Raw genomic sequence first — 17,500 nt, forward strand, 5'->3', positions numbered from 1 at the left:
AATACATACAAAATGGAATTTTGCTCAGCCATAAAAAATTACAATTATATCATTTCTAGGGAAATGGATGGAACTGGAGGACATTATGCTAAGTGAGATTATTCAGTCACAAAAAATAAGAAATCAAATGCTTTCCCTAATATGTGAAAGCTAAGGAGAAATGGGTCATAGGAGGAACTCTAGATGAAAAAGGAGATCCTATAGAGGAGGAAATAAGGCAACCTATATAAGGTGATGGGAGGGGGAAGAAGGTAACTCTCTAAAGTACATGATTTACTTAAACATATCGAATTCAATCACTAAGCCAAGCATGGAAAGGTGAGATTGGGAAGGAAAGGGGTGGGGATTTGGTAGGGGCTAACTGGGAAATGTGTGCATGTATATCTACAAAATTTTTATCCCATTTTGATATATGAATGCAATGCACCAATAAAATATTGAAAAAAAGAAATCAAGCTACCAAACTAATGCATGCATATCTATGTTCATAGCTGCTCAATTCACCATTGCCAAACTATGGAACCAGCCAAGATGTCCATCAACAGATGAATGGATTACAAAACTATGGGATATGTGCACAATGGAATTTTACTCAGCCATAAAGAAAAACACAATAACATCATTTATAGAAAAATGAATGGAACTGGGGGACATTATGCTAATAAGTTTAGTTAGTCACAAAAAATGAGAACTCAAATACTCTCCCTAATAAGAGGAAGCTATGGAGAAAATGGGTCAAATAAGGAACTTGAGGTGAATAAGGAGATTCTGTAGATGAGCAAATAAGGTGACCTAATTGAGGGTATGGGAGGGGAAAAGAGGAAAATTCTCTAATGCACATGATATACTTTAACAAACATATCAATGTCCATCACAAAGCCAAACATGAGAAGGAGGGAGGGGGAGGGAATGGTTGGGAACTGCAAAAGGGCTAATTGGGTGATGTGTGCATGTATGCCTTCACCCTCTTGCATCCTATGAAAATCTATGAATATAATGTACCAATAAAAAAATTTTAAAGTTGGTTTTTAGAAAATAAACAAAAATAACAAACCCACAGCTAACTTAACCAAAAGAAATAGAGAAATAACCCAAATTAATAATATTAGAGACAAAAAGGGAATTACCACAAATACCACAAAAAACTATAGTATCATCATCAGCTGATTTGAATATTTATATTCCAACAAATTGGAAATCTGTGTGTGTGTGTGTGTGTGTGTGTGTGTGTGTGTGTTGCTGGGGATGGAACCCAGAAGCTTTCTATCTTGGGGCTACACTCCCAATCTACTTTCTATTTTATTTGGAAACAGGGCCTCACTAAGTTGCTGAGAAAAGAAACAAACACATTTCTATACTCATATAACACTCCTAAATTGAACCGACAATAAAGCAGCAATAAAAAGCCTCCCAACGAAATGGGCTTGGGCGGCTCCTTGGCGGGCAGCGGCGGCTGCGGTTCCTCCAGGCCCTGTTAATGTCCGGCCCGGCCCTGGTAGGATGGCAGCCTAGAGCCAGGCCGCGCTGGGGTTGGGGAGGGAGGGGACGGGGTGGGGCCCGGCCATGTCGGAGGTGACCCGGAGTCTGCTGCAGCGCTGGGGCGCCAGTTTTAGGAGAGGCGCAGACTTCGACTCCTGGGGCCAGCTGGTGGAGGCGATAGACGAGTATCAGATATTAGCAAGACATCTACAAAAAGAGGCCCAAGCTCAACATAATAATTCTGAATTCACAGAAGAACAAAAGAAAACCATAGGCAAAATTGCAACATGTTTAGAATTGTGAAGCGCAGCTTTACAGTCCACACAGTCCCAGGAAGAATTTAAACTGGAGGACCTGAAGAAACTAGAGCCAATCCTAAAGAATATTTTTACATATAATAAAGAATTCCCATTTGATGTTCAGCCTGTCCCATTAAGAAGAATTTTAACACCTGGTGAGGAAGAGAATTTGGAATTTGAAGAAGATGAAGAAGAGGGTGGTGCTGGAGCAGGAGCTCCTGATTCTTTCCCTGCTAGAATTCCTGGTACTTTATTACCAAGGTTACCATCAGAACCAGGAATGACGTTACTCACTATCAGAATTGAGAAAATTGGTCTGAAAGACGCTGGGCAGTGCATCGATCCCTATATTACAGTTAGTGTAAAGGATCTGAATGGCATAGACTTGACTCCCGTGCAAGATACTCCTGTGGCTTCAAGAAAGGAAGATACATATGTTCATTTTAACGTGGACATTGAGCTCCAGAAACACATTGAAAAGTTAACCAAAGGTGCAGCTATCTTCTTTGAATTCAAACACTACAAGCCTAAAAAAAGGTTTACCAGCACCAAGTGTTTTGTTTTCATGGAGATGGATGAAATTAAGCCTGGGTCAAATGTAATAGAACTATACAAGAAACCCACTGACTTTAAAAGAAAGAAATTGCAATTATTGACCAAGAAACCGCTTTATCTTCATCTACATCAGACTTTGCACAAGGAATGATCCTCACCAGTAACCTAGAACTTCTGTGAATGTTACATGGAGTGGAAACCATCCTAACTCTGTGTAGCATATTCACCCCTCAGCAGGTGGCAAGTGAGCCATATCCCATGCCAGTAGGCCAGTGCAAAGCTGTTCCACAGAGCTCAGAGAGTCCAGCACATCATGGATGTTTTAAGACTCCTTTGAATACAGGTTTATTGTAGATTTTGAACGTTTTTACTTTTCTATTGATTGTGCAATTAATAGTCTATTTTCTAATTTACCACTACTCCTACCTTGCTTCCTGGAACAACACTGTTGTGGTAGGTATGCTCATCTTCAAACTTAATGCAGCAATAAGAATGTGCTAGAGTTTACACAACTGCTCACTTCTGCTCCAAAATACTGTTTTAGTTTGAGTGACCTTCAAACTCTGGGTTGAGGTGGGTAGGACATTATTAAATTGATTTGAAGGGAACTGGACAAGATATGTTGCCTGAGAAGGTATGTGTAGAGGTTAAAAGGGTGCTCCTCAGAGGTGGCCTAAATTCACCCCGATCTGATAGTTCTGCTTAGAAATAGTGTGCCTTGGCCAGATAAGTACCACATAGGGGAGTGTTCCCCAGGTTGTTTCCAGATGACCAGGTAGTTTTTCTGAAAGTGAGCATATTTTTGTCACGTTGATCAGCTGTTCTTCTACATCATTGTTATCCTGTCTGATAATTATTCTAGGGTTTACATTGGAACCATCTCAGAATAATTAAAACTTTTTAGATATCTAAAAAATCATTGATTCAGATGTTAATGAGATACTGCAGGAATAACTGCTGTTTTTCTGACAACTGATTGTGAAACTTTAAAATCTGCATACCTCTTATAGTGATGATGAGTATGCAAAATCTGGAAAGATATTCTATTTTTTTAATATAGGTAGATAGGATTGTCATTTATTTCCTATTTAGATATATTGACATTCATCCTATGAAAATATACAGGTCATCAGCCTATTATAATTTGATTACTTATATTACTTTTGACTTAATAATGAGGCATAAATTAAACTTTCATAGAACATACAAGATAAATATTTGATACACAGAACAGTAAGATTTGTGAGGGGCTTTTTCCGAGTTAGATATAGAGCCCACATATTTTAATATTCACTATTTTAAATGAACAGTGCATGAGGGGAATGCAGTGTCAGTACTTGGCCTATGTTTAAACTAGTGTAGTAACCCTAGTCATACCATTCAATATGTTTGCCTTTAAAAATAGGTAACCACAATTGTTTTAGCCCTTGCACTTCAAGAAATCTAGTCTTTAAGACTTTCAGTTGTCTATTAGGTCAACTCTGTTTACTAGATGAATGTTAATAAAACTATATGAGCCCGAAAGGATTCTTTACTAAAGTTAGTTTTGTTTTTCATACTGACTGGGTTAATTCCAAGTGGCAAAATAATTCAGTCCACAATAGTCCTAGGGGATGAAGAATTTGCCTTAAGAAATTACTTCATTGTTCATTCAACTCTTGAACTCTTGAGTTGCTAAATCTCCAGACTCTAAACATCTCAAGGGGCAAGAACTGCATCTCCTCTGTGTCCTATAGTTTCTAAGTTGCGTGTCAGTACTCTAGTGGGGTACTTGGAACCTTTTTGTTTGATGTTGCTGATGAGACCTAAAATATAACCCCTTAAAACCTACTATTAAAATGTAGCAAAACTGAAAAAAAAAGCCTCCCAACAAAAAAATTCTCAGATTCTAATAGATTTTCACTTGAATGTGACAAGGCCTTCAAGGAAGAACTAAGCCTTATGTTTTTCAAATTATTTAATGAATCTCTATTTTTAACAAGCTCTCTGATTGAATCTCATGCATGTTAAAGTTTAAGAAATACCATGCATCATGATTTCTAAACATGTAGATTTTCTAAACATGTGGTTTTTCTTTTTTGTTCTATAACAAAAACATGAATTTCAAACAAGGGTTACAGGTGATTCCTTCTCATATGGGATTTATACAACCTGGGCTTAAATACTAGCTAGCTCTACCCCATGCCATCTATGCCATCTTAGACAAAGCTATCTAGGCTCTCTGTGCTTTGATTTTCTCATTTTTCAAATTAAAAATTCCCCTTCCTACGTTTATCGAGGATTAAATTAGATAGTATCTGCAAAGTGCTTAGCATAATTACTTGCACAAAGCAAATATTTAATAAATGTTTATCTTCATATGTGGTAATGTTTGGGAGAGGATAATGAAGAATTATTACTTAGGTACAGAATTTTCATTTAGGAAGAAATAAACTATGTACCTAAATATGGTTAAAGTAATAAATTTTGTTACATATTTTTACCAGAACAAAAATAAATGTCTGTACTTAAAAGAAGGGTTAAAATGATAAATTTTATGTCATCCATATCATACCACAATTAAAGATATTTAATAGTGTCTGAAGAAAGAATGCTAAAGGAACATGTTGCAACCAATAAAGACAATTAAGCTGCAAAAGAGTGGGAAACAATGTTGTTGGAAGCTTTGCATAGCACTAGATTTCCTTTGGATTTGAAGGAAATTGTCAAGGTGACAACCAAGTTAGAATTATTCATGCAAGCCAGGTACACATCTCATTTTCTGACTGAATTACTAGTTACGGGAGTTATAGAATTGCCAAAGGACTGATGAACTGGAAGCAAATGTTTAGGAAATGCTATTGCGGTAGAGTCTGTGGTTAGCTATTATAAGGAACTGCATAAAAGCAAAAGTTATTATGTAATAGTTACACTGGGGAAGACCTCATATATTTTCTTATTTGATTTTCACAATTATTATACAAGAGTAGGTATTAGACACATTTTACAGATGAAACACTAGCCTAAGAAAATTAGGTAATATTCATAGAGGCCATACAAATTGTAAATAGAAAACTCAGGTTTTGGAAAGATACTCATTTGACTTTGTCTTTGTCTCCTTTCCAAACATCAGCGCTCCCTAGCCTAGAAATATCAAACTTATAAAAATCTCTGCACCTCAGAGTCTCTAACTGTAATCTGCCAGTGATCCCTGGGATGCCTTTCTCTGGTTCTAAATCTTACTCTCTGCCTTCCCTTGTAGAAGCCACGGAAAATTCCTGGTAGCGACCTACTCTTCTATTATAGGGAAGGCATATGCTCCAAACTAAGCCAGTTTAGTGTTCCATCAATTGTGCTCAGTTATTGAGCCAAAGACAACCATAAAACACAAGAGAACCAGAGAATTGGTAAAATTAAGTTGCTATGAGGGTGGAATCTGGGAAAAAGCAGCCTGCATTTGAGTCCAGACTTTATCTTTTTCATTTAGTATTCATATGACCTTAGACAAGTCAATGTCTCTGAGCCTGGATTTCTTGGAAAAAAAGAGACAAGAAGATATTAACAGTATTTGTCCCATTAAAATTATTTTAAGTACTAAATATATAAAGTGTATATACAAATAATATATAATATACACTAAGAAGAAATCAGGGTTACCTAATTTGATCTCTAGGTGAGAACTTGTGCATTAGGTGACTAAAATCTTTTACTCTTCTTCTGTTAGTTATATATAATTAAATATGTGTTCATATATTTTAGATAGATACACAGAAAATATATTTATATTTAATATGTGGATATACTTAATTATATGATATACAATGCCATATTAAGCATTTTATAAAGAGATGTTTAGAAAAATGCCCTGTACATATTGCATATTCAATAACTAATCATCTTTATTGCTTGAACTACTACTTTTATCACTATTATTTCCAGAGATATTTTCCAGACTAAAATGGCCAGTAATGATTATTTTTACTCTGCTCAAAAAGCTCTAAGTATGTATGTCCTGATTTGCTGACAGCCAGATCTCTTGCCTTATGGAAACAACAGATTTGAGAGAATAATGCCAAGTCAGGGAGAAAAGTAGAGATGATGAATGAATAAAAACTAGTGTCTCTGAGGCACAAGCATGTGTGCCTGTTGAATTCTAAGGGCAGGGTAAGAGAAGTGAGAGAAACCCTATGGATCGTCCAAGGGGCAATCCAAACCTGGGGAAGAATCAGGAGAGCTAAAAGAGAACACACTGTGGTACATATCTGTGAAGTCTGCTAAAGAATAAGGATAGAGAAGAAAATTTGAGAAAACCTCATAGGCATGTCTAACCTCAACATAGAATATCAAGATATGAATCCTCCCTGGGAGGAAAGCAGGAGAATATCAAGTGAGTAGGACTTTCTCATGGCTGATTGCTACATAAGAGAACTAAGATCCACCTTCCTGATACTCACAAACCAAATCTTAACTTAAAAAATGGATGACATCCTCAATAATTTTGATGATTATAATAATCTAACTCAAGTAGCCGCAAATGTCAGAGCCAGCTCAGTTAAAGACTATAACTACAGTTCTTCCATCCTCCTGCCATCCCTCACACACACCAGTAGTTTGATAAAAGAAAATGAATGCCACATTATGGACAAATATTATCAATTTTAATCTGTAGTACTTATTTTTACAATATTCATCATCCAATTAAAATTAATAAAAATTTAAAGATGCAAGAAAACACAATCTTTTGTCGAGAGGAAATAATAGAAACAAACATAGAGATGAATCAGATGTTAGGATTATTCCAGGGATTTTAAGATAACTGAAAAATGTGCTTTTTAAAATAAGGTGGATAAACCGGGCATGGTGACTTATGCTTGTAATCCCTGCGCTTGGGAGGCAGAGACAAGAGGATCGCGCAAGTTTAAGCCAGCTTCATTGGCTTAAGAGACCCAGTTTAAAAAAAAAAAAAAAGTGTAAAATAGGTCTGGGAGTGTAGCCCGGAGGTAGAAAGGCTTCCAGGAACCCCAGTACCACCAAAACAAAACAAAACAACAACAACAACAAAAAAGAAAGAAACAAACAAACAAATAAAATAAGGTGAATAAGAATGACAGAAATCATGAACAGATGAGGAATTCACCAAAGAAATAAAACTAACAAGGCCGGGTGTGGTGGCGCACACTTGTAATCCCAGCATTCAGGAGGTCGAGCCCCCTGAGGATTGCTGTTCACTGACAGCCTCAGCTACTACTTACTGAGGCCCTCTGCAACTTAGTGAGACCCTGTTTCAAAATAAGAATAAAAAATAGGGCAGGGGGTATAGCTCAGAGGTCAAATGTCTCTGGGCCCATCCCCAAACCCGCAAAGAAAAAAATAAAGAAAACTAACAAAAGTATCAAATTGAGTTGCTAGAAATAATTATTAAGAATAATATGAGAGAAGAGGCGGGAGTGGCATGATTGTAGTCCCCGCACTTGAGAGACTGAGACAGGAGGATCGCACAGGTTTGAAGCCAGCCTCAGCAACATAGTGACACTGTCAGCAACTTAGTGAGACCCTGTTTCCAAATAAAATATAAAATAGGACTGGGAGTATAGCCTGGAGGTAAAAAAGCCCCTGGGTTCCACCCCCAGTACCACCAAAAAAAAAAAAAAGAAAGATATGAGAAAGCAAGAGATTAGAGAACTGAAATATGGGTGAAAAATAAATTATCAAAACCAAAGAATAAATTAAAAATAATTGGAAAAAAGAATATAATTGGGACAAAATCATATTGTCAAACATACATATAATTGGGATAAAAAATGCAGAAAGAGAAAATGCAAAGAAATAGAGATAATGGCCACAAATTTTGCAAAGTTGGTAAACTAAATAGATACTTCATGAAAGAAGAAATTCAAATGGCCAATAAATGCATGAAAAAATGCTCAACATCATTAGAAATCAGAGAAATGCAAATCAAAACTACCCTGAGTGCCTGCTGGGCATGGTGGCACCTGCTTGTAATCCCAGCATTTGGGAGGCTGAGACTGGAGGATGGTCTTTCATGGACAGCCTCAGCTACTTAGTGAGGCCCTCTGCAACTCAGTGAGACCCGGTTTCAAAATAAAGATTAAAAATATAGGGCTGGGGGTGCAGCTTAGAGATAGAATGCCCTGGGTGTCATCCCCAGTACCCCACACACAACAAAAAACTATTCTGAGATTTCACCTAACTCCAACTATAATGGCAATCAGTCAAAACACAAAACACAAGCAACAACAAATGCTGGTGACGCTATGGAGAAGTGAGAACTCTAAGACATTGTTGGTGAGATTGCAAATTAGGGCAAACACTTTGGAAAACAGTATGGAGGATCCTCAGATGAATGGGAACAAACTTACCATATGATCCAGCAATAGCACTTCTGGGTATCTACACAAAAGAAAGGAAACCAAACTACCAAACTAATGCATGTATATCTATGTTCACAGCAGCACAATTCACCATAGCCAAACTATGGAACCAGCCAAGATGTCCATCAACAGATGAATGGATTACAAAACTATGAGATATGTATACAGTGGAATTTTACTCAGCCATAAAAATAAAACACTATGTCAATTACAGGGAAATGGATGAAACTGTAGGACATTATGCTAAATAAGATTAGTCAGTCACAAAAAATAAAATATAAGGTGCTTTGACTAATATGCGGAAGCTAGGGAGAAAATGGGTCATAGGAGGAACTCTAGATGAAGTAGGAGATACTATATATGAGCAAATAAAGTGATCTAATTGAGGGGATAAGAAGGGGGAAGAGGGAAATTCTCTAATCCATGTGATGACATATCAATGTCAATCATTAAGCCAAACATGAGAAGGAGGAAGAGGGAGGGAATGGGGTGGAGATTGGGTAAGGGCTAATTGGGTTATGTGTGCATATATGTCTCCACCATCTTGTATCCCATTAAGTTGTATGAATACAATGCACCAATAAATTTTTTTAATTATAAATAAAATCAAAGTGTTTCCAATGTAGTGTTATTTTGAGAGAATATTTTTTCCTTGCCTTTTCTAGTATCTAGAGGCTCCACATTCTTGCTTCACTTCCCTTTCCATCTTCAGTCCCAGCAATGACCAGTTGAGTCTTTCTACAGTCTCATCACTGACTCTTTCTCCTTATTTAGTATATGAGGACTGCTGGGATTATATTGGATTTATCCAGTTAGTGCAGAAAAATCTACCTATTTAAAGTCAGATAATTAACAACTGTAATTTCATCTGTAACTTTGGCTGTCCCTGACCATGTAATCAAAAGTTTTGGGGGAGTACCAAGGATTGAACCCAAGGGAATTATACTTCTGAGCTACACCTCCAGCTATTTTTATTTTAAAACATAATCTCACTAAGTTGCGCGAGGCTGGCCTATATCCTGCCATTCTCCTGCTTCAGCCTCCTAAGTACTAGGATTATAATCATGTACCTCCCACTTGATAAAAATTTTTATAATAACCACAAACTGAATCTAGGAATTATATGAAAGACCTAAAGCAGCCAAAACAAAAATGTCAAAGATCTAAAAGTTATCATATTTACTATAAGACTACAAATACAAAGTCAGTAAACTATTAATGAAATATGAAGCAAATAGACCAATTGAATATAAATTTCAGAAGTCAATCAACATAGATGTATAAATAATCTGTTAATATATGTGTATCATATATATATATATATATATATATATATATATCTTTTAAAAGGCTACCAAAGCAATCCAATAGTAAAAGAAAATATACTCTAACCAATAACACTAGAAAACTGGCTCCATATGAGAGAATAAAATTAAATTCAACCCCATACCTCACACCATAACCCAAAATGAAATCAAAACAGATTATTGAAGAGATGTAGATGTTAATTCTATAAAACTTCTGGAAGAAAACACAGAGCAAAACTTTGTGCCTTTGAGGTAAGTGAGAATTTCTTTAAAAGAAAATTGAAAATCAGTAGCCATGGTAAAAAAAAAAAAATTGTTAATAAGCCGAACGTGGTGGCGCACACTTGTAATCCCTACACTTTGGAAGTGGAGACAGGAGGATCGCGCAGGTTTGAAGCCAGCTGCCCTGGTTTAAGAGACCCTGTTTCCAAATAAAAAAGTATAAAAATAGGTCTGGGAGTGTAGCCCGGAGGTAGAAGGGTTTCCAGGAGCCCCCATACCACCAAAAAAAAAAAATTGTTAATAAGAACTTATCAAAATTCAAAATTGCTCTCCAAATAAACGATTACAGAATGTTAAGCTGTGAAATGAGAGAAAATATTTACATATATTTACATATATGTCACATGTTTACACATAATATATATGTATTTTATATATAAAACCCTTTCACATATACTTTATGTAATAGACATGATGACATACCTACCTTATAACTATACTGTATTAAAATATGATTTGACTTATTGAGAACATGCCGTTTTACAGAAACATAACTGCAATAATTAAATTTGGTTATACTGAGAAAATTTCAGTCCTTAGCTATAAAATGACATAGAAGCCATGGGACATGATCAGGTAAGGAAGCCAGGTCTGAAAATTTATACAATCTGCCCTGAAGGTAATTTTACCAAAAGCAAAGCTTATCCTGAAAAACTAGGCTACAAAAATTAAATATAATAATACTGGTCTTGGTGTACTTAGTTTTATAAGAAGCACAAACAAGGAAATTATTATAACATGATGTGATTCATGCTCAAACAGTTTATAGGTGCTCATACAACATACAGCACCACAGAGATCAATTAGGTAGTGGTAATATTACTCTGGAAACAATTGCTTAGGTTCAAGTCTCCATTCTACCCCTAAGAAAACAGTAGAATCTTGAATATGCTACATTAAGTTGAAAGTCTAATTTCCCATCTGTCAAAAGGTTGCTGAGAAAATTAGAGATATGTGTGTGTGTGCACGTGTGTGTGTGTGTGTGTGTGTGTGTGCACATAAACACATTTGAACTAGAAGCTGAGACATTGTTAATACTTCATAAGTTTTTAGATGATAGATAATAGATACCAGATAGATGAATAGATAGAATTTTTCTGATAAATTGTTAATTTTTACTATAATAATATATTCCTTTACGCTTTTATGAGTTTAAGACTCTTAAGTGTGAAATTAGAATTGGCCACGTGGAGAGAAGGGACAGGAGAGTAAGGAGTGGGGGAGGAAGCTCCTTTGGAGAGTGCTGAGTGGGCAGCTTTACAGGAACAGTGAAGTATGTGGAGCAACAATTGATGCCAGAGACGTAAAAGAAAATATATTCATCAGATGGGAGAGAAATTTTTTGCCATGCTGAGAAATTTGAGTACTATCTACATTACTCTAAAGGGGAAGGGAAGTCACAAGTATTTTAAACAGTGTTTGGAGTTATCACTGTATTTTAGAAAAATCACTCTTGTGGGGAATGGACTGGAAAGAAATGAACAAAATTATAAGTGACCAATATTACCAACAGGAAGATTTCTCTGTCTTTCAGATGTGCCTTCCTGAATGGAATGGAAGCAGATGCTTTTCCGTATCCTGCTCTTTTGTTCTGAAGATCTCCTAAACCTTCAGTCCCCCCACACTTTACCAACTACTTCCAAATACTGAAAAAAGGGCTATATAATCAAATAATGGACTGTCTCTACTGCCAAAAGTAGAGAAGGAAGAACAGAGCCATATGGATGGTGGTGGTGAGGCTATAAGGCTAACCTACCCCAGGAAGGAAAGGAATAAAAAAAGACCCAAAGAGAAGTATTGAGTGTGAGTAAGAAATCACTGGAGGAAAAAAGCAGAAATGTTTTTCATGATGCTCTGGATATATGTATATGACTGTCTGAAAGAAATAACCTATGTTTTTGCCTTCTCAAGTATTAGGGAAAGAGCTAATGACTTACTAGTTATAAATACAAATACTTAATTTCATTGTGACCAGTGCTCTGAAGAAAAATGCTAGCCATATTTTAAATATAGGATCCAAACAATATTCACATATAGGGCCTATTATAAGATTTTCTTGGAGAACTAAGGGAAAGCTTCTTCTGGAAGGTGGCAATAAAAGAGGCTTTAAAAGCTCAAGTTATAATGCCAAGAACATGAGGAAAGTGGTCACAGGCAGAGGAAATGACATGTGCAGTGTGCAAAGGAACTGAGTTTGGTCAGCGGTTGGAGTCTTCAACAAGAAAACTGGAGTGACCCTAACACGGTGAGTACAGGTGATGGTACCTGAAGAGGATACAGAGATGACGACCCTAATGAGGGTCCATAGGATGTGGAGCAACAGGCATCTGATGCATGTCAATACTCACAATGGACCAAGGGACACAGCATATGGGTATTTTGTAAGATCATCAGGTTCAAATGGATCACTCCATATATTTGACGTCTTCCCATAAACAGTCATATTTAGTACAACTACTATTTTTGTTCTTGTGAATATGACAATAGAAGAAAGGAGTGAAATCCCTTCTTTCTCCATGGCTCCATTTCCAAGCTCACTTCTTATTTACATTGCTAAAGACTTTCTCTTTATACTAGGTAGAGTGATTAACAGGCAGTGCAGCAGAAATATGAGTTGTTACTTCTGATTGAATATAATTTTCTAGAGTAATATTATGCATCAAAAAGAATATAAAGAGCTCCCTTAAATTTATGGACCCTAGAGCAGCTGGGGAAGTCCCCTCATTTTCTCATCAATAGCTTCCACACCAGGTATTTAAAAAGATAGTATGGATGTTCAAGACAGGAACAGACTTAGAGGTTATAAAGTAGGCACCTTGGCATGGAATATTATATTGTAATCAGCCTGCTAGAAATAATGAACAACACTAGTAAAGTTATTAAAAATATTTTATGTATATTCTTTTCTTTCAAGGCAAGAAGAGATATACAAATACACACAAATGAGCAAGAAAATAGTTTGAGCCTCCTCATGTAGGCTCAAAGGCAGGGGTGGTCATCATTGGTACTGGAATGTATGCTGGACAATTGTACTTTTGGAAGCATATTTTTCTGAATTGCTGAAGTCTTTATCTTGAGTGATGAATTCTATCCCAGAAACACATGTGTACCTGTGATTCATGCAAAGCATGAAATTTGAAAAGGCTGTGAAGGAATTTCTTGTGGAGTTTTTTAGAAAGCCCTTGAGATGGTGTTATCTCAGTCACACAAGCATGCCCCCCTCTCCTTCATGATTTCATGGATCCAGTTTCTCTGGGTCTTATCAGAAGGACTTCATCTTGGTAGCAGCAACTTTCACAAGAGAAAAATAGAGAGTGGTGTTGAATGAGTCTGGAGTCACATGGGAACCATAAAACCAAAGTATGATTGCCAGCTACCGTGTGAAGTACAGGATATGAGAAGTAGCTGGCCCTGGAGTGGGCACTCTTTCCTGGTATGTTGAGAAATAAATAATGAGACAATTATCCCCAGTACTGCAAAAAAACTAATTATAATGATACAATTATCTAATAATTACAAAAGGCTATTTAGTGCAGTGTTTAAGAACTAGCGCTCTGCATCATATCAAACAGGTTAATTCTAGCTATATCACTTGCCAACACTGTGACTCTGGGAAAGTTAATTAATCTGTCTTTGCACCAATATCTTTAACTCTATACTTGGACTAATCATAATACACACCTCATGAGTAGAGTTACACCAGGAGGCAGGAGTCACTGACTCATACTATACTCTTTTCGATTCTATATTCAGTTTTTTTTTTAACTTAGTTGTCTTAGTCCATTTTGGGTGTATATAACAGAATACCACAGAATGAGTCACTTTTTTTATCTTAATGCTCTGTAATAATTTCTAATAAAGAAATGTTTATATATGTTATTTGCATTAATTACATTTAATCCCATCTTAACTTTTTACTCATGTACTGTGATATCGGGATAACATTTTAACCCTTTTTTTAACAATTTTTTAACAATTTTTTTATTGAACATAAATAGTATACATTTACACTATATTTGGTGCCCTCTCCCCCCCCGTCCCCGTTTTCTCTTCCCCCCTCCCACCAATGGTTGTCCAGGTTAACCATGTCTTATTCATAATTTTATACATGTTCAGGTATAGACCCTCATTAATCAAGATCAGCCTTTCTCCTCTCCTATCTTTCCATTAAAACTTAGCTAGTATTTCCCCTCTAATATCTGGAGTCCCACTGGTATACTTTGTGTTTTCTAGTTTGGGCATATTAGAGGAAATATGTGTATCTTCTCCTTCTGTGCTTGGCTGATCTCACTTAACATGATGCTCTCCAGGGCTTTCCATCTTCTTGCAAATAATATAATTTTGTTCTTCTTTATGGCTGAATAGAATTCCATTGTGTGTATTTCCCACAGTTTTGCTATCCATTCATCTGTTGATGGTGATCTGGGTTGGTTCCATATTTTGGCTATTACAAATTGTGCTGCTATGAACATAGGTATGCATATGTTGCTGTATTTCTCTGAATTCAACCCCTTTGGAAAGATACCCAGGAGTGGTATAGCTGGATCATATGGTGGATCTATTCCCACCTTTCTTAGGAATCTCCACACAGATCTCCATAATGGCTGAACTAGTTTGCACTCCCACCAACAGTGTAAAAGAGTTCCTCTTTCCCCACATCCTCACCAGCATTTGTTGTTGTTTGATTTCTTTATGCTTGCTACTCTGACTGGGGTTAGATGGAATCTCAGTGTAGTTTTGATTTGCATCTCCCTGATGGCCAGTGATGAAGAACATCTTTTCATGTATCTATTAGCCCTTTGTATCTCTTCTTTTGTGAAGTGTCTATTTAGTTAATTTGCCCATTTCTTGATTGGGTTGTTTGTTTTGCTAGTGTAGAGTCTTTTGAGCTCTTTGTATACTCTGGATATTAGCCCCCTATCAGAATGGTGGCTGGTAAAGATCCTTTCCCATTCTGTAGGCTTCCTCTTTAGGTTATTGATAGTTTCCTTTGATGAGAAGAAACTTTTTAGTTTGATGTTATCCCACTTGTTTATTCTTGCTTTAATTTCCTGAGCTTTGGAGGTTTTGTTGAGAAAGTTACTGCTTGTGCCAATATGTTGTAGTGTTGAACCTATGTTCTCCTCTACTAACTTCACAGTCTCAGGTCTAATTTCTAAGTCTTTGATCCATCTTGAGTTGATTCCTGTGTTAGGTGAGATATAGGGGTTTAGATTCATCTTTTTACAAATGGTTAGCCAGTTCTCCCAGCACGACTTGTTGAAAAGGCTGTCTTTTCTCCAGTGTATGTGTTTGGCCCCTTTGTCAAAGATTAATTGACTAAAGATGTGTGGATTTGTTTCTGTATCTTCTATTCTAATCCACTGGTCAGTATATCTGTTTTTGTGCCAGTACCATGCTATTTTTACTACTATTGCTCTATAGTATAGTTTGAAGTCTGGGATTGTAATGCCTCCTGCGTGTTTCTTGTTATTGAGAATTGCTTTGGCTATTCTAGGTCTTTTCGTTCTCCATATGAAGTTCACGATTGATTTTTCTAGGTCTCTGAAGAATGTCACTGGTATTTTAATGGGAATTGTATTGAACCTATAGATCAGTTTTGACAGAATGGCCATTTTGATGATATTTATTCTGCCTATCCATGAGCACGGGAGATCTTTCCATCTTCCAAGGTCTTCTTCTATTTCTTTCTTTAATGTTTTATAGTTTTTGTTATAGAGGTCTTTTACATCTTGGGTTAGGTTTATTCGTAGGTATTTTATTGGTTTTGAGGTTATAGTGAATGGAATTGTTGTTTTTATTTCTTTCATTGTGGATTTGTTGTTGGCATAAAGAAAGGCCACTGATTTTTTTAGGTTGATTTTGTAACCTGCGACTATGCTGAATTTGTCAATCAGCTCCAGAAGTCTTTTGGTTGAGTTCTTTGGGTCTTCCAGATAAAGGATCATGTCATCTGCGAATAAGGATAGTTTTACTTCCTCTCTTCCTATGTGGATTCCTTTGATTTCCTTCTCTTGTCTGATTGCTGCAGCAAGAGTCTCAAGGACTATATTGAAAAGGAGTAGTGATAGTGGGCATCCTTGTCTTGTTCCTGACTGTAGCGGAAATTCTTGCAGTTTTTCCCCATTCATTATAATGTTGGCTTTGGGTTTGCAGTATATTGCCTTGATGATGTTGAAGTACTTTCCTTCTATCCCAATTTTTTTCAGTGTTTTTAACATAAATGGGTGTTGGATTTTTTCAAATGCTTTTTCAGCATCTATTGCTATGATAATGTGGTTTTTGTTCTTGGTTCTATTAATGTGGTGAATAACATGTATTGATTTGCGTATGTTAAACCAGCCTTGTTTTTCTGGGATGAAACTGACTTGGTCATGGTGTATTATTCTCTTGATATAGTTTTGAATGCGTATAGCTAGTATTTTGTTTAGAATTTTTGCATCTATGTTCATTAAGGATATTGGTCTGTAGTTTTCCTTTCTTGAGGTATCTTTATTTGGTTTGGGGATTAATGTGATACTGGCCTCATAGGAGGAATTTGGAAGAGTTCCATCTCTTTCAATTTCCCGGAACGTGTTATGAAGTATTGGTATTAGTTGTTCACTGAAGGTTTTGTAGAATTCAGCTGGGAACCCATCTGGGCCTGGGATTTTCTTTGGTGGAAGAATTTTTATTGCCATTTCTATTTCTTTGGTTGTTATTGGTTGGTTTAGGCTTGCTATGTCCTCTTGGTTGAGTGTAGGAAGGTTAACTGTGCTTAGAAATCTATCAATTTCATCCAGGTTTTCAAATCTATTGAAGTATAAATTTTTAAAGTAGTTTCTGATAATATTTTTAATTTCTTCACTATCTGTAGTGATATCTCCTTTTTCATTTCTAATTTTGATAATTTGAGTTGATTCTCTTTTTCTTTTGGTTAGGTTGGCCAGGGGTTTATCAATTCTATTAATCTTTTCAAAGAACCAACTTTTTGTTTTATTGATTCTTTGAGTTGTTTTTTTGTTCTCTATTTCATTTATTTCTGCTCTAATTTTGATGATTTCTTGTCTTCTGCTGGCTTTGGGAATAGACTGTTGCAGAATTTCTAGATCCTTGAGTTGTGTCATTAGGTTCTTTACTTGGTGGTTCTCTGTCCTTTTTATGTGGGCACTCAATGCAATAAACTTTCCTCTTAGTACTGCCTTCATGGTGTCATAGGTTTTGGTAG

The 17,500-nt window shown here is 36.3% G+C and overlaps 1 pseudogene across 1 annotated transcript; it reads left to right on the plus strand.

Annotated features, from left to right (window-relative positions):
* The first annotated feature begins 1,560 nt into the window (after positions 1–1,560).
* On the plus strand, positions 1,561–2,484 carry LOC308279656 (axin interactor, dorsalization-associated protein-like; annotated as a pseudogene). Its single transcript has one exon. The product of its transcript is annotated as an axin interactor, dorsalization-associated protein-like (transcript).
* The last annotated feature ends 15,016 nt before the right edge of the window (positions 2,485–17,500 follow it).

The sequence above is a fragment of the Muscardinus avellanarius genome (assembly GCF_963383645.1).
Source record: "Muscardinus avellanarius genome assembly, chromosome: 1".
Classification (NCBI taxonomy): Eukaryota; Metazoa; Chordata; class Mammalia; order Rodentia; family Gliridae; genus Muscardinus; species Muscardinus avellanarius.